This window comes from Phyllostomus hastatus, unplaced genomic scaffold (genome assembly GCF_019186645.2).
Source record: "Phyllostomus hastatus isolate PE091 unplaced genomic scaffold, TTU_PhHast_1.1 phas_contig_147, whole genome shotgun sequence".
Classification (NCBI taxonomy): domain Eukaryota; kingdom Metazoa; phylum Chordata; class Mammalia; order Chiroptera; family Phyllostomidae; genus Phyllostomus; species Phyllostomus hastatus.
Window position 1 is genome coordinate 3757040 of NW_025333603.1, and position 18993 is coordinate 3776032.

Genomic DNA, 18993 nt, shown 5'->3' on the forward strand with positions numbered 1-18993 from the left:
TAGGCCAGCACTCAATCCACTGAGCCACACCAGCCAGGGCTACTCTTAAATTTTTTTTCACTGAGCTCTTAAGACCCCCAAACATGGATAACTCCAAATGTGCTTTTTTTTTTTTGCCCTGAAGTATACCAAAAATTTAAAAGCCTCTTGAATAGTTTTATATTTGCTCAACTTCCAGTATCTGCCTTGGGAAGCTTTCCAACTGGAAATGGAGTGAAATTATTTTGCATAATAAGGCTATTTAGTTATAGAAAGATGCAATTAACAGAATGGTATACTCTTCCCGAAGAGATCTGGCTGTTAAAAGGTTAAAAACTAAAAGGTTCACCCTTTGCCCCTTAACAATTGCCCCAGCATGTCCTGCTCCCCCAAGGAATAACTGGTGCAGCAATTACTAGGGTTCAAGGATATATCTTCACTCTGTCTAGAGCCCAGCGGCAATGGAGCTATTTTCTGTAAGAGCACAGACAATTCCTTTATGCTTGTTCTGTGACCCAAGCAGACAGACCATTCACAATGTCAAATTCATGGACCTCTCATAGTGACCTTTGAGTGCCCAGGTCAGCATATGCTTGCTCCCTGTGAATGCATATATTATGGTGGGTGCTCCAATATACAAGGTCTCTCAAAGGTCCTGGTTTCAGAGCATGTTGCTGCCATCCTCGGGACTCATGGTCCTTCAACATCATTAACGATCCCCAGATAGCCAAAATATAATGGGTTGCTGGGAGGCTTAGACCGTGAGGCCATCTGGAATGAGTTTGGAGCTGGGACCCACCTGTGATGCATTAGGCTCCAACCCCAGAACTGGCTCGATGGAGAGGAGCTGCTGGGGGCTGCTAACTGAGGAACCTGGGGGAGCGTAATTGGAGAAGGGTGATTTGGAGCACAGAGCTTGCCAGGATCTTTGTCTCCTGAGAGCATGCAGGCAGGCTGTCTGCTGAAAGGGTTTAAATTTTCCACATCGTGGAAAGAGAAAATGGCTGCACATAGAGATGGTTCATCTTCTCCCAGAAATAGTCCAGCGATAAAACAGAATTGCCTTTCAGATACACTGCTGGGAAAAAGGTGGTGGTACCTGGTGTGTTGCACCTGAAGTTTGGAGGTTAAGTAACTTAAGTTCTAGTCTTGGCTCTCACTCCATTTGTGGATTACCTGTCCCTCACTTTTCTCATCTGCTATATAATAGCCACTGTCTTAGTTGGTGCAGGTTGCTATAACAAATACCATAGATTGGTGGTTTAAACAACTTATTTCTCACCATTCTTAAGTCTGGAAGTCTAAAAGTAAGGTGCTGGCAGATTTGGTTCCTGGTGAGAATCAGTTTCTTGGCTTGCAGAGAGCCCAGCTTCTCACTGCTTTGGAGAAAGGGAGAGAAAAGCGGAGAGGTACTTCTGATCGCTTCTTCTTTTTATAAGGTTACTAATCCCCACCCTCATATCCTCATCTAAACATAACCACCTCCCAAAGGCACCCCCTCTAAACACCGTCACTACATTGGGAGTTAGAGCTTCAAGATATGAATTTGAGGAGGTACACATTCAGACAATTGTAGTCACCTTATTAAAATATACTATATTCCAGAAATTTTATTTATATTGGTTCTAATTTTCTAAACAATCTGTAAAGGAGATACTAACTTTGTTATTTTACAGTAAAAAAACAAAACAAAACAAACTAAGGCCCAGTGAACAGGAGTAACCTGTACAAAATCACACAGCTATGCAGATTTTGAACCCAAGTTGCTGCAAAGCTCCTATTCCCACCATTATAATACACTTAGTTTTTTTAAAAAAAATAGGTTAGATTATATAACCATGGATTCTCTTTCTCTGAATATTTTCTGAAAAAGAAAGTTTCACTGCACCAGAATGTGTTGATTTGTTAGCCTCTTGAGAAAAGCAAAGAATACCTAAAGGGAAACCTATGTTAAAACTTATACTATAATGACTGGAAGTACCTACACCCATCTGACTCAGCTCCCTGATGGTCGAAGAATTGGAGGTGCAGGGAATGGAAGGGTCCTGCATATGAATTCACACTACGTGGTGTAGCAGATTCAGAACTGAAGCCCAGAATTCCTGGACTCATTCCCAGGTCTCTATCCACCAGTACTATACCTGCTTAGTTAGAATGACTTGTCTCTCAGATAAAAATCAGTGTGTAAACTTTGAATTTCAGTTCCCAAGAGAAGTAATATATTTTGATTATTGTTTACATGCAAATATGACCTACCTAACAGGTCAGAATACACTGAGCTATTTTGTTTTCCAGGTTTAGGGTTTTGCCTTAGTAATGTCAAATTGGGATTTTCCCTCAGTCCAAGAACATTAGTTTAGATTTAGATTCCCACTCTAGATGCTCCTAATAAAAAATTAATTAAAACTGAGAACCATGGCCAAATCTTAGGTATAAGTACCCATTAAATAGTTTGGTTTAAAAAGAATGTCAGAATATAAACCAGAAGGTCTATCTCCGGTCTCCTGTCCATCACTAGCTCATGACTTTCTCCCAGTCCAAAGTAATCACTCCTGCAGACCTATTAGCTCTGCCCAAATAAGCAAATCATTTCATTTGGTTGAACCTCACTTACCTCACCTATATTGTGGGAACAATAAATTCCCACACCTATAATGTGGGAATACAGAGCGTTATGAAGTTCTTACAAATTTATGAATGTAACTGTGCTTTAAAGATTATAAGAAACTGAGACATTATTTGTTTTTTAATGTTTTAGGATGGGGACTGAGTATCCAGATCTTAACTCTCACTCTTGCCTCTAGAATTTCCTAATAAACTCCCAGTAGAGTGTCTATATATAATAGTTAATAAGGAAGTCTGAAACCAAGTATCACATGCCTTACAAATACAAAACTTTCTGGTTACATGGGATTGGATTTTCCACATAAACAATTCTGTCAACCACAAATAGGCTATTTTCTTTTCCTCTGATAACATTTATTTTTCATTCTTTTCTTGCTCTATCTCTATGGCTAGGACCTCCAAATTGACAATAGATCTGGTGAGAGTGGCATCCTTACCTAGGTTCTGATTATGGAGAAAGTGTTCAATATTTCAACATTAAGTATAATATTAGCTCTAAATTTCTTATAGATGTTTTTTATCAGATTGTTTAGTTTGCTATAACTGATGGCTTTTTAGAATTTGACTTCTACTGGGAATAAAAGGAAAGGGAAAAGGCAAAGTAGAAGTTACATGGCTGATATTTGGAAAATCATCAGTAGAATTTTAATAAAGCAAATATTCTTTGTAAAACAATTCCTTATTTGATGATGAGACATCTAAGTTTTTAGATTTCTACAAAAAGTCTGACCATGTATCTTAGTTTGTCTGAGAAAGTTCTGGTATATTCTTATCATCTCAGGGACTCATTCAGTTTAGAATTTGTCCCAAATTTATTTTTAAAAAGATGTTGTTATTAATAGTTGTTGGGAACCACCCTGCCTGTTTTCAGAAACTAACCCCTCATGGCTAAGGCTGAGTAAAGGACCTTGAGACCATAAGCCACTTAGGAGACAAAGCTTATCTTCCTTATAGGAGCACCACCTCTGCCCCCTTTTACTTCATCCTGCATGGCCCTGGGCGATGACTGGTTAGTTAGTGATGAGTAAGATTTTCCAAAGGAAGGACGACCTAAGACAGGCATGGTTTCAAAGGGGCCCTCAGGGAAGGACTTGGGGGCTACAGAAAAAGGGGATGATGGACCCTTGCCCCTCAGCTCTGACATAGCCTGAGTCCTCATTCTGTCTGCAAGAAGTCTCCTAATCTCTTGGCTGCCTTACTTCTTCAGCCTGACTTAAGCCTGAAACAATGCCGGAGGAGGGTGAGGCCCTGTGCTGGAAAGGGCAGGTTCCCTGGAGTGATCAGGCCTAAGAAAGAATGCATAAAATCTTATGAAACCTACTTTGCTAATACCCTGAATTTAAATGATAAGGGTCCAAGTGTGAAGTGAGTTTGTTCCCCAAAGTTTTATGGCCCTTTAACTATCTGACCCTGACTCAGAATAAGCCCTCAGAGTTCTTTGAATGTTATCTATTGTTTAATCATTTTTGCTTGACAATGATTGATGAGATTTATGTATACACCCTGTATTCCTATGCAAATTAAACCCAATAAAAGCTTGTCAAGGCAAGGGTTAGGGCACTCTCCCATCGAGAGAGTGGCCATGCTGTCCTTTTTCCTCCATAGGACTTCAGTGGTCTGTGCAAATTTGTCTTGCCTCATCCATAATGCCAGGACACTGCAGGCCGGTGTCCGCATCAAATAATTGCATTAAAATTTCCTGTGATAATCTGGTAGAAAACAAATCTGTTCCAGTTTTTGTCATGGTCTTGTCAAGTATGAGTGAGATAAACTCTCACTTTTACAGATAGAGAAATATACAAGTAATCACAATAACCTATATGATAACATTTTTTCCCTCGCACTTTTCAGATGAAAGGTAAATATAAAATTCTCCAAGAACAGTTTGCTGGGTGTTCACTGATAAAACAGAATACACTCAAATATCATTGGGTAGGAACATTTAACTCCTTTGAGTCTCAGGTGGGGGCAGAAGAAATTTGTTCTGCTTCCTCTGCCCCCCATTTGGTGTACAGCCAGTTAGTTATGCTTTGGCCCTTGGACTTCAAGATGCATAAAGCTGTCGGGCTGCCAGTCAGTGATGTCAGCAGGAAGTGTGTAAAACTGTGCATTAAGTTTAAGTGAAATACATGCAAGGGGAAAAAGAGGCTGAGTAGTTCCTATGGCAGAGTGTACAGAGAGTAGTCCAAACACACTTGTTACACTGGTCCTGTAACTATTTTTCAATAAACATTTGGGCAGCAATAAACATAAAAATACATGCTTAATGAAAACTAAGTATCAAATTTCCAGTATCAAGAAAGTTGATGATGAACATGTAACTGTCATAAAATGTTTTGTGGCATTTCTCATCTGTCATAGGGTCCAGAGTGATATCAAAAACTACATGAAGACTAGGCACAAAAATGAAGGATCATAATCCATAATTTATTTCAAAATTTAGTTATTTTAAGGAAATATTTAAGAGACTTGGCCTGAAGTTGACGACTAGAGAAGGTACTCTCACATGTCATCCTATGAGGCACGGCTTTTCATTTAGACCAAATATCTCTTCTTAAAAACTAATTTTGCTCATTTTTCAATTCAAGACTTTCCTGTGCTTGTGTAAGAAAATGAAATGATACATGTTAACAGGTTAGCCCATTTTCAGAGGAAAATATCTTAGTAAATAGCTAATGCCAGCTTTATATTAGTGTTATCAGATGTAACAAATAGAAATGTGTTATTTACAACAATGGGCATTGTTTTCGCCAAATTTCTAGAATCAAAGTAAAATTTTTACAAGTCTATTCTAACAAAGAGGAAATTGCCACTTTGCACTCAAAGTTAAATATTAAACATAAAAGTATTTTGTGGTGGTAGCATGAATAAAAAATTTTTGAACACAGCATTGTGCTGAAAATAATCTTACTAAATTAAGAGATCTATGGTGGGGTGCAAATACACTTGGAGTAGGTAGTGATACACAAACATTCTGTATTTATATAATAATTAACTGTCACATTCTACAATTGAAATATAATGTGTAGTTATCAAAATTTGTTTTCATAGAGAGATTTTGTGGCAGGGTTAAAAAAAATTTAAAGTAGTTGTGAACATCTTCTCTCTTTTCTGCCTATTAATTAAATTTTAGGAATGTCTGAGCCTGTGAAAAAAACTATGTAAGTCAACTTAAGTGTCATTTGTAAATGAGTATTGTAAATTTTGATTGCTTGTATTCAAAGTCAAATAAGAAGATTTAAAAATTCAGCTTTTGAAACTTTTAGAAAATTGTAGTGATAGAAAATAAAGCTTGCAAACAGAAAAAGATATATTTCTAAGCAAGGGAGAAATTGAACAAATTAGACAATGAGATCTCAAACACTATGCTACACTTAACTTTGAAATTCTATAATTGTACTTTGGAATGTCTTCACTTGAGAAAAGAATCTTTTGATAAAGTTCCTGTTCTAATTGGATAAATATGTATTCTGTGCTGAAACCAAACACACTGAAAAGACCTACATTTTTGAAACTTGCAAATTTGGTGAAAATAATCATAAAAAGAGAACTTATTTGGTGAGCTCTATTTTCTGAAAATTTTTGTCAAAGATTTTTCTAAATGGGGCAAGTGACAGTATCCATCAAAATATAAATACATTTTAATACACAAAAAATAGAAACTGTAAATATCTTCATTTAACAGAATTTCCTCTGAGCTTACCACATACCACAATACCTATAGAGTTTTCTCAAAAACATCATGGTCTTAAAAAAAGTTAAATTGAATTTATTAACCAAAAAAATACAAATTAAAGAATGTCAGGCAATTATATGGGAAAAAATAAAATAATAATAATACTATACTGGAAAAAAATAATTCTGCAGAAAAATACCAATGATATGGCACTACAAAGGGATATTGTGCAGAAATTTATTAAAGAATGTGGGCATGTATCATTATTGCATCACTTTCTAATGGTCATGTAAGCAAAATAGAGATTTTTTAATTACTAAAGATGTCACTTAGTTTTTAGAAATATTTTTGAAAACAATATTTGTATAGAATTATTTTAGGTTGATAAATTTGTTAGCCAATAAAATATTTTCAAAAACTATGTAAATTTAATTATTTTAGTTCATTCAAACATATCCCAGTTTGGATAATAAACTGTGTCACTCTATATATATGGGATGAAATTATCTGGCCCATTCTGTAAATAATGCAGCCTTCCCCAATTAGTTCTGTTGTCACTGAAGGTTAAAAATGTTATACTACAAGAATGATCCTCTCCCAAAAGAGCATTTCTGATGGAGACAAATCTGAAAATTCTGAGAAACCAGAAATGACACCTTTCCTCTCAATCCCTCTAAGGCAATGGACCAGGACATCTATGTCTAAATTCCCTTTCAAAAGAGAGCTCACAAACCAAGGAAAATAAAACACCAACTAGACCAGGCATGGGGGTTTTATTTATAATACCTCAGAGAATGCAATAATGCTAACTAGAGCACTATGTCAAATGCAGGATAAGCAAAAGGAGGGGGCAATTAATTCTGGCTGGGAAATCAGCTGTGGTGACATTGACCTGGGGCCTGTGGGGTTGCCACAGTGCAGACAGGGAGGGTGCTTCGAACTGGGTGGGAGAAAAGGCAAAGAAGAGTGAAAGGGCCTCACACAGGGAAGGTCTGAAATAACCTTTTAAAGAGTTTGGTGTTGCCATATTGCCTGTAATTCAAAGATTTGTCATGAATAGCTTTACCCAAGTTATTTTTAGGAGGATCACTTTGATAGCCATATGAATAACTGATTATAGAGAGACAAGGCATTATAGTAAGTGTTTAATCAGAAAACTGATTAAAAAGCTATTGTAATGATTCAACATTGTTGGCCTCTATAAAGTCAGTGTCATAACAAATTCAAACTATTTGGAAAGTCAAATAGAAGACAGTGACTAACTAGATATGGATGTCCTGGAAAAGGTCCAGTCACAGGTGATAGAGAGAATAATAATTGGCTTGGATAGCTGGAGAGTGATAACAACATAAACTGATTATATAGAAGGAAAAGGGATGTGAGGTCTGGGAGAGAGATATGTTGAACTGAATTTTGTTCACAACAAACTGAATTCAGACCTAGTGGATTGACCTTTAGGTGGGAAATATCCAGCAGATATTTAGACACCTGGATGTAAGTCCCATAGGAGTGATCAGGACACTTTGGCTACAGCCATGTGGAAAGAAGGAACATCTCTGTTCTATCAACTTCTAAAGCTTAAGAGCTTTTTTGTCCAGAAATATGGCAGGTATCTTTGAAAAAAGTTGGTAGCTGAATGGATATTCTCTTCAGATGTGCAAAGCAAAAGAAGATGTGAAAAACGCCATTAGAAAATCCATCCTCATTCTAACAAAATTTTATTGCACTAGTTAGTTGTCCCTAACTTTGCAAAACCCTGTGTTAGCACATGTCTGTTCTTTCTCTTCATAAAGGCAATTAGATTTTAATGCATTAGGTTGGAACACTGCCAAGAAGTTTGTAGGCAAGGATATGCAATTGCAACTGAAAATACCCAGCACCTACTTGGCCAAAAACAATCCTGCTGGGGACCACCCATTTACACAGCAAGAGAGCTCCGTGTTGTGCCTGTTCTGCCCCATTCATTGTCCCAGTGATACAAAGAGGGGATGCACCAGGCTTGCTAAAAATATGGATCCTATTCAGGGAGGTGAGGAGGTAAGAAGGATACAGCATGTGGAGATTGGAAAGCAGGGATGGATTGGGAAACTCCAGGCTCTGCTTTGTTCCCACTCAGACGTGAAGGAGTGGCCAGCCTTGGCCCAGGACTCCTTCCACATCCCCGGCCACTGCAGGAGCAGCCCCTGGCAGGGGCTGGCCTTGGATGAGCCAACATTTAAAGAATGAATTTGACTAATATTATGATAGTTATAGGTGCTTGATATTAAGTTTCCTTTGGTTGAAAACCAACTAGCACTGGCTTAGGTTTAAAGGCAGCTGAATTTTTTTTTAAAGAACACTAGGATAACATATAGAATCCAAGAGAATTAATAAAGTAGCAGAATGGGGTAAGAACAAGGATTTCTGCAGGGACCAACACCAGTTGGTAGATTTTTCTTCTGGAAACATTTAAATGGGTAGGAATTGGCTCCCAATTTTTAGGTTCCAGGTGTTGGGTAAAATTCTCAAAGGAGAGAATTTGGCTCATTTTGACCAGCTGTAGCCAAAGGGTGAAAAAGAAATATAATATCATTATGGCTTCCATGGCTCTAACCTATGTCCAGGACCCTCTCCGGCAGCAGAGAAAAGTGGCCGGGCAGACATTCAAATAAATGTCTTCTACACAGGAGTAGTGGCTTTAATTGGACCGTTCACTATCAAGGTTTATCAGTCACATTTCACTAGGGTATCCTATGATGACAAGCAATATTGATGTCATAACAAAACTTATTTTCCACTCACATTACCTGCTGGCTTCCTATAGACTGTGACTCCATTCTATGCCAGGGATCAGCTGCAGCTTTGCTTCATGTGTCTTTTTCCTTCTGAGATCCAGGCTGAAGAAGCAGGACCTATCTGGGACATGCTATTCTTGAAAAGTTGAACCACAGAATGGTTCTTAAAATGTCTTCAAGGACATGTGTGTGTACTTTTATATTCCACTAGCTAAATCAAATCACATGGCCAAGCTTGATGTCTGTATTGCAGGGGATAATACTCCTTCCATTGGGAGGGGCTGCGAGTCCATGACAACAGGTAGATCTATATAATCCTTTGAGGTAGATACATACAATCATTTGCAAGGATAGGAGTAAATAACTATATACCATAAGTGATTGAGGTCTTCAGTACCAAGTCAGCCTAGCTGCTGATGCCACTCAGAGTTTATATGTAAGATGTGATCTCGATCACTAAAATAAGTATAAGCCAGTTTTCTTGGCTTTGTTCCCAGTTCTCATTGCAAACATTTCTATCACTGTGTCTGGTTGCACTCTAAGTTACTGGCAGGATAACATATCTGGTAGCCCTGTTTGGTTCCACCATGTGCATTTAAGCCAGACTGACCTTCTCATATGTATCACATGTGGCAGCTAATAAAAGGAAATGTCAGCTTGACTGATTACAAATTGTTCAGCTCATCTATTCTTTACTGATTTTGTTTAGTTGTTATAACAGTTGAGAGAGGAGTATTGGAATATCTCTGTGATGGTTACTTTTATGAGTCATCTTCACTAAACCATGGAGGGCTCAGACATTTGGTCAAAACATTATAGTTGTGTCTGTGAGGGTGTTTCTGGATGAGATTAACATTTGCTCATTGGTAGCCTGAGTAAAGCAGATTGTTCTGTCTCAGGGGTGTCCAACCTGTGGCCTGCAGGTCGTGTGTGGCTCAGGATGGCTATGAATGCTACCCAACACAAAATCATAAATTTACTTAAAACACGATGAAATTTTTTTTTGTGATTACATGTGTGAGTGGGCTCATCTAATCAACTGAAGGCCTAAATAAAACAAAAAGACTGAGTAAGAGGAAATTTTGCCTGCCTGACTGCTTTAACTAGAATGTCAGTCCTGTCCTTGGACTGCAACTTGCACCATCAGCTCTTCTGGTTCACGGGCCTTCAAACTTGGACTGGAACTATACCATCAGCTCTCCTGAGTCTCCAGCGTGCCAACCATAGATCTTGGGACTTCTCAGCCTCCATAATTATGTGAGCCAATTCCTTGTAATAAATCTCTTTATTATAGGAATTCATACACATGCACACACACATCCTATTCTGTTTCTCTAGAGAACCCTAATTAATATAATCTCCAACTATATTTTTTCAAATGCCTATTTCTCTTTTCTATTCAGTCAGCTTTAAAGTGTAGTTTAAGTTTCTAGTTTTAGGTGCATATATATTTATAACTATTATATCTTCCTGATGTAATGATGCTTTCATCATTATGAAATTACCTCTTTGTCTCTAGGGATTTTTTTTTGTTTTAAAGTCTATTTTTTTCTGATAATAATAAATCCACTCCAATTCTTATAATTACCATACACATGGTTTATCTTCTTCTCTTTGAAAAATTTTTTCAATTTTATTTCTAAATCCAAGATTTAAAGATGGATCTTGCTTTTATATTCAGTTTGACAATGTGTGCCTTTTGATTTAAGTATTTAATTTATTCCCATTTTTTCATTTATTGATATGGATGGATTTATGACTGCCACTTTGCTATTTGTTTTATGTATATCTTGTGACTGTTTCTTTTCATCTCTTTTATTGCCTTTTGTTTTGTTATACAAATATTTTTAGTGTATGATTTTAATTACACTGATAGTTTAGCTGTATTTTTAAGGAATTTTTAGGGGCTGCTCTAGAGCTTTTAATATGTACCCATAACATCACAGCCTACCTCAAGTTAATGGTTGACTTACTCCATTCCCACAAAGGATAGCTTCTTTGTACCAGTATAGCTCTATTTCCTTCCCCTTCTTTGTGCTAATATTAGCAAATATATTAAAACTATATAGGCTATCAACCCAACAATACTAACTATGCTTATTGCTTATGTTTTTTATATAAATCAAGGAATGAGAAAAGCAAAGTGTGTACATTCTGGTGCTTTTCATTTCTTCTGGTGGTTCCAAGTTCCCATATAGTGTCATTTCCTTTCAACCTGAAGGACTTTCTTTAGTATTTCTTGTGGACAAAGTATCTGGCAATAAATTTCCTCAGTTTTTACTTTGGAAATGTCTTTATTTCACTTTTTTATTTTTGACGGATAATTTTGCTGGATATAGAATTCTTGATTGACAGGGTGTTTTTTTTTCTTTCAACACTTTGTATATGTCATTCCACTGCCATAGGGACTCCTTTGTTACCACGAATTGTATTGTTGTTTTCTTGTGACAAGTTTTTTTTCTGTTTCAAGATGTCTGCCTTTGCTTTAGCTTTCAGCAATTTGACTATGATGTATTTATGTGTGGTTATCCTTGTGTTTTGTTTTGTTTTTATAATTTGGGGCTCATCAAACTTCTTGGATCTATAAGTTAATGGTTTTTGTTGAATTTGGGAAGCTTGAACCACTATATTTCAAAATACTTTCTTCCGTGTTTTCCTATATTTACCCTCCTACTGAATCTCCATTATACACATATTAAACACCTGACATTGTCTTACAAATGTCTTACACTATGCTAATTTTTCTTCAGTTTTTGCCCTGTCATTCCATTTGACAGATTTCTAATCATTTTTATGTTTGATTGATTCATTTGCCCTTTCAACTATTTTGTTGAGCACATCTGGTAATTTTTTTTCACTTCATTTATTTTACTTTGTTAGAATTTCCATTTGATTCTTTCTAAAATATTTACTAGACTTCTTGTTTGTATTGAACATGATTTATTTGAAATCTTCAAACACACATATAATGGCTACTTTGAGATTTTTTTCCTGGGAAATCTAGGATCTGGACTCTTTCACCCACTCTTACATGTTCTGTGTGGGTTGGGGAATGCATTTAAAGCTTGAGGAAATTCTCAGGTGTACTTTGGCTTTCATTTTTTGCCACACTTTTTTGGGTCTCCCCTATACATGTGTAGTTTTCTACACAACAGAAAAGTGTAGAAAAGCTTATCTCAGGCTTTCTATAACTGTCTCCTTTCCACAATCTGTTCATAAAGTTTCTGAATAGTCACTCATCCTAAATTGGAATGGCAACCTTGGTCTTGCACAGCTGTGAATTTTCCCCATCTATTTCCAATTAAGTCTGCCATTTCAGCTGGCAAAGCCAAAAGTTTTTGCTTCCTGTCACTATTTGAATTCATTGCTTTGGGCAGTAAAGCTGCTGGTTTTCACAATCAGTCCCAGTTGGACAAAGTTGCTGTTCTTCTTACTAATCTGGAGAAGTAAGGAAGGGAACTGATACAGGCAAGAGGACTAGGGTTTTGTCCTTACCTCAAACTAAAGCAGCTTTTCACAAATCAATGCTTCTGAATTTTTTGTCTGACTTTAGTTCCTTTTGCCTCGAAATGGTTACTTTTGACAATTTTGTCCAGTTTTATATCTGCTTGTTGTAGAAAAGAATCACCATCTTCTTCAGCCATCATTATTGAAAGTTCTCCTCTCTTTCCTTCTTTCAATGCACAATAGTAACACCTAGCTCAGGTTTTTGAGTGTGAAATGAGATCACCTATGCCAGTGATGCAGTAGTTCATGATTACTCTGACTTTCAACACTTAGGATAAAGACATAATACTCAGATCTAAATGGAAAAATTGAGTGTTTTATTGATGAAAAGTTAATAAATCTATTCAAAGATGGTTTCTGCTAAAGAAAAAAAACTAAAGAGAAGTTGCTGATAAAGATTTCCAATACCAAACTTTACTAAACACTGAGTGCAAGAATCTTTGTTAATATCACAGAGTGAATATATGGATATTAAAAAATTTCAAAGGAATATGAAGAAAATGTTCTTCTGAAGTTTTAGAAAACTTCATCAGAGATAGTTTAACAACGTGAATGATACATAGCTACATCTATTTTATATTTTGCAAAAGTTTTTAAGATAATTTCAACTTGTTTACTAGATAAACACACATTGAACAGAAATGAAAATGGAATAAAATAGAACAAAATTTCTCTAAATCCTGTTTTTAATAAAATGTCCATGATATATGGTTAGGTAAAAATTTTAAATAAAATACTAGATTTTGAACAACAGTAAAATTGATAGGTAATGATTAGAAGGATTCACTGATAAATGTAAAAGAAATGAATTAACTCGTTCAGCATTGAAAGTTTGTTTTTTGGCAACATTTATTAACTCTGATCAAGTTAGTATTCACATTTTTAAAGTTAAGAGTATAATTAAATAAAAATGAAAACTCTCTGGATTTGTCAACAAGCTTGGTCAGTTTCTTAATCACAGGACCAAAGTGTTAGCATCACTATCAAGCCAATGGCAGCTTCCTTGAATTTCAGAAAGAAGTTCAAATACAGAAACATTGAAAGCAAAGGCTGCTTCTATGAATTTCACATTCATTTGGGGGTCTAAGATGTGTGTTAGTTCCCTTTCTTCAGAATCTCATTTTCTCAGAAGCAAAATTAACACAAAATTATTTGTATAAAATCAGTGCCCCCAAATATCACTAGTTAAGGGGGGGGGAAAGCCCTATTACATTCTAAGACCTAGGATCTGGGCTTCTACCTACCTTTTTTTGAGATCAGTTCCTTTCTCTTATTGTACTTCTTTTTTCTATTATGGCATTTATCCTATGTTATAATCAGCTTTTTTCTCTTTTTTTTTCCCCCACTAGGCTAACAGCAATTAAAGAGTAAGAATCATTTCATGTACATATGGGTTTATAGAACCTTCTACAGAATCTGATAAAGAAGAGGTGCTTGACAATTCACTGATGTTTAAATAATTGTTCAATTTATTCCTTCTTTTAGAAGTTCTATAATGATTCTGGCAATATTATGAACTAGAATAACACATTCACATATAAACACTCACTAAAATTTTTAGAAACTGTGGATATAAATGACAACTAGTTTTACTGTTTCATAAGAAATAAAGGGGAAAGTTGTATGTCAGCAGTGAAGATATGTTATAAAAACCAGCACTGATTATGTAGCTTAGGGCATTAAGGGCTTGGGTTTAATTACTACAGGAAAAAAAAAGGATAAAAAAGAGTTGGAACCAAGACAACTACATAAACCTAAGACCCTCAAAAAATGCAGCCTCAGAGCTCATCACAGTTTCAGGTTGCTGTATCAATAAACAAAATTCAGTTGCTGCTATAAACCTATAGATCTATAACAATTAAAAACTGTAAACACCATTTATAATAAGAAAAATTCAAGGCACTTGAGCATAAATTATTTAAAACATATGTAGCCATCTGCTAAGATCTTTATAGAGGAAATCTTAAAACTTTATTGAAGAACATAAAAAAATCTAAATAAATAAAGATTTAAATTACATTCATATTTGGGAAGACATTTCCCAAAATTAATGGCATTTCCCCTAAATTAAAATAAAAATGTGTATAATTCAAAATTTAAGTCTCTACAATGGGTTTTTATGCAAATAATATGTTAATCCAAAAATTTTACAAGAAAGAGTGAAGAATCAAAAACAACTAATCTAATGAGGAATGAAAGGAGAGTAACTTTTCCAGATGTAAATATTTATCAAAAAGATATAATAACTAAACAGCATGGTATTGACATGGGGCTAGACAAACCATAAAGTAGACTGTTTAGAAACAGATCAGCACATATGATCAACCATGAATATGAGAAAGGGATTAGGATTTAGTGGGGAAAAAAGGACTAATTACTAAATGATGCTGGATAATCTAGTGGAGAAAAAAAAATTAGATCTTTTCTTTAAAATTAAAGAAAAAATAAATTTCAGCAGGCCTGAGGCCATGAAGGTAAAAGCATAATTCTGAAACTGCAACAGGTAAAAATGTCTCATGACTTCAAGAGAAGGAAAGATTTTTCTTAATCAATAGACAAAAGGTACATCTAAAAGAAAGATTAATAAAATAGAATAGATTAAAAATTAAAACACATGTTCAGTGAAAACCAGCATTCTTGAACTGGCAAAACAAGGGATAGAGAAGGACAGGACATTGGTCATGTAATGAAGTAACAGTTCTTAAGATATTTGGAATGAGAGCAACTTCAGGAGAGCTCTGACCTCTGAGAAGAGCTGGCTGGAGCAAAGAGGCATGGGATGTACATGTCATCATGAAAAGACAGATACAGCAAATTTTGCAACATGAAGACTATTGCTTCTGAATGATGTATATACCTGGCCATCTATTCTGGGATTTTTCTCATTTTTGTGTATTTCAAATATTTTATAATTAAAAGAAAAACCTTCTAACTCTATAACAATCACCTCTCCTTCTTTGTTACCCTGCACATGGACAAGTTCCCTTGTTACATTCTGCTTCTGTGGGCGTAGGAATGAAAAGAAACTGAAACTCCGTCCTGAAGTTATTCACAGTAGTGGGCAAAGTTTCTCATAGTTTTGTAGTACCTGGTATATAGCAACTGCTCAATAAATGCTTGTTGAATTGAAATAATAGATTTCTGCAGTTTCCAGGATCTCCTGTGTTTTCCCTCAGACAGGGCTCCCAGAGCTCCCTGTGCTTTCCCCTTCCACCCAGCACTCATTAGACTGGACTAGAAGTATTCAGGTAGTATCTACATAGCTCTGTGAAGGCAAGAAGAACACCCATGGCCTATAATAGCCAGGTGACCGCACAGTACCTCAGGTGCTCGCACAGTACCTCACACTTACTGACTAAAAGAATTTAATTTCATTAATAATCCCATAATATAAAGGTTCCGGTATTCATTCTCCACTATTGGTAACTACCCAAGATTAGTATATTTCTACCTCACTAAAGGTGGGTTTCCCTTGCCTCCTATGATAATTGCCTCCTAGGGCAATATTCCAGGCCTGCTCCTCCCCTGCTCTCTCTGTCTCTAAACTCTGCTGGATTGAGGACCACCTTTGCAAAATGGTTGTACTCAGGGTATCCTCTGACTTTGGTGACCCAGCTCTATCTATACCCAATACCTCAGCCCTTGCTCTCACAGCCACCAGGAATCTTTTTCATCCTCCACTTGTCTTTGGCCACCCAGGAAGAGTAAATTCAGTTCAAGGATAAGTTTGTGCTTAGGCTAATTTTAGTATTGGGCCACCTTCACTTGGCAGCCTGCCTATAAGGAAACTATCACAGAGCCACTCAACTGAACAGGTCCTACCCTTAGGTCACTGAGAAAGTGCTCAGAGTCCCTTAAACCTGCATCAATCCTAAATGGCCAGTTGACCCACATGGAAACTGCCCAGTAGACAGAAGTGACTTTGAGGCTGCCTAATCTGATCCCCAGGAGCTGACCCTGCATTGGGCAGCAACGGTCTGAGGTAGCCACACAGTAACCACAAGTCAGGGCTTAACCATTATTTCCAGTGCTGAAGCCCTATCCTGGGCTAGCAAAGCTGGACTTAGTGAAATATGCCCTGGTCACCCTCTCTTTAGACATGGATTAGAACGGGTGCTTGTTTTGTTTTCTTTCCAGTAGCTGAAGTTCAGACACTCCCCTCTCCTAGCACTTAACATTCCTACCCTGGGCAGCACTACTGCTATATATCACTTACACTCCCTGCTGACGTTTTATGGGGATTTTAAAGCAGCAGGTGTGTGAGATAGAAGCCATTGTCAATCATTGTGTTAAAAATGCTTCACCCTTTCAAACCCCTAATCAGCAGGCTTGATGGGTTGCAGCTGGCTGCTAACCAGCCAGGTTTTGAAGCTTTCAAGGCAAATAGCCCCGCCCCACTTTGGGAAGGAAGAAGGTGGAAGGGGGCAGCTGAGAAGCCCAGTTAAGGCCAAGGCACTATAGCCTCATGGTGAAAGTAGTGGGAAGACTTATCAACCAAAGCGAAGTCAGCATAACAGTAATGGTCTTGCCCTTCTACTATTGTGAAAAGCTCTATTCAGAGGAGATCAGCCTAATGCAGAGACTGATTTCCTCTTTAGATAACCTGAGGGAGGAGTCCCCTCTAAGGGTCTTGCTGAGATTTGGCGTTCCTCCACTGGGTGTTTTAAATAAAAGACAGGTCACTGACCACTTCATATTAGTGTCCAGATGGACTGCGAGATTGCTTCTATGTTTGCCTGTTGGCTAAATTGAGTTCACTCAGCTTATCTCAGATTCTCTCTCTCTCTCCCCCCTTCCACCCCACCCAAAGCTTTGGGGGGAAGCAATGACTATTGCAGTAAGTCCTTGGCACTTCATTAATGGCAATAATCCTACACTCACTTTTTAATTTCAATGATTTACAGAGCCTTCATCTTTTATAAGAAGCTCTCCAAATATATTTCAAGTGTCCTCTTTTGATCCAGACTTCACTCCCAAATTCTGCCTACTTATAATACCACAATTATACCCAAAGTGGGGTACCATGCCTTTAAGTCAAGTAAAGGAGTACTGGGGCGGGGAATGTATTTGGGCCTTTGTAACCATCACAGGATGTTTGCATGCTGCTTCGTGGAGACCCAGTGAATATATCTGAGTCTCTGTCAGTCCTCGTTTTGGATTTGCCTCTCACACACTGATTCTCTATTGTGTCCCTTCTTGAACTTCCTGCCTCTGTCTGTCAACTTCACTCATGACCTCAGTTCGTCCAGTCAGTGGGTTCTCTGCTGACCTACGTATGACCCCGGCATTTGACCTCAAGTGCAAACCTTATTTCCATCTTTGAGCAGGCTCTGGCAGCTCAGTCAACTTTTGTTTGTGAATCTTTCATCCTCACTCAATCAATAGCCTTTGGAAGGAACAGACTGTCTTTCAGCCATACTTTATCAGTAATAACTCAAATGCAAAGTGGGTTTGTATTATCTGCATTATCAGTCACCAAACCTCTACAGCACTTACCATATAGGATCCAACTTCAATGAGCTCATAGTCTTCTATGAGAGCAAGGAAAGTCAACTTATCTTAAGGAACTACATAAAAAATACCACTGAGGGGTTGTGTATAAAGGGAAAGTGAAAGGATCAGCCAAGTTACAAATATCCGGAACATTATGGGATAAGAAGTTAATTCTCACATGGGGTCTAAGAGATTTTGCTTAGAACAGGTGATATTTACAGAATTCTACAAAGCCTAGAACTCCCACAAGCAAAAGAAGAGCTGACAGCTAAAAAGAAAAGTAGAACCTAAGCTGTGGAGAACTTTGAATGCCATTGTAAGGATGGGGTTAGAAGAAGACAAGACGTAGAACTCCAGCCTTTTCCCCACAGTCTGTTCAAACCATCCTGTCTGGCTATTTCTCTGCCCAGTGGGTGAAATCCAGGGCAGTTCCCTTTCACCCTTAGCTCACTGTTTTTACTTTAGTAATAAAAAAAAAAAAAACACAACTCTATGTAATAGCCAAAATTTTCAAATTTCATTGAAAGTTAAAACATGTTTTCTTTAACAGATTTAAGGGGCTAGCATTCTTTTCTATGTCTGGTCTCCTAATTCCTTCACCCCACCCCCGCCCAGCTTGCTAGCCCAAAGTACAAGGGGTGGGCAGAATCACAGAGGGAGGAGTGAGAGGTCTTCCTAGCTTGAAACTGTTGTGATCTTCCATTGGTGCCCTCTGGGACTGATAAATGTTCAAAGCCAACTTTTCTCTAATGAGCTGCTTATGGGGACCCTTCAGCAACCACCTTTGGGGAACATTTGACTACCACTCTCTTAACAAGAAGCATTAGTTATCTATTGCCACATAGGGATATATAAAATATCCTAAAACATAGCAGCTTAAAACAATAAACATTTATTATCTCACACAGTTCCTGTGCTCAGGAACTCAGGATAAGCCCA

The 18993-nt window shown here is 37.2% G+C and overlaps 1 pseudogene; it reads right to left on the minus strand.

Annotated features, from left to right (window-relative positions):
* Positions 1-733: 733 nt before the first annotated feature.
* LOC123830575 overlaps positions 734-18993 on the minus strand; it is a 37412-nt pseudogene continuing 19152 nt past the window's right edge.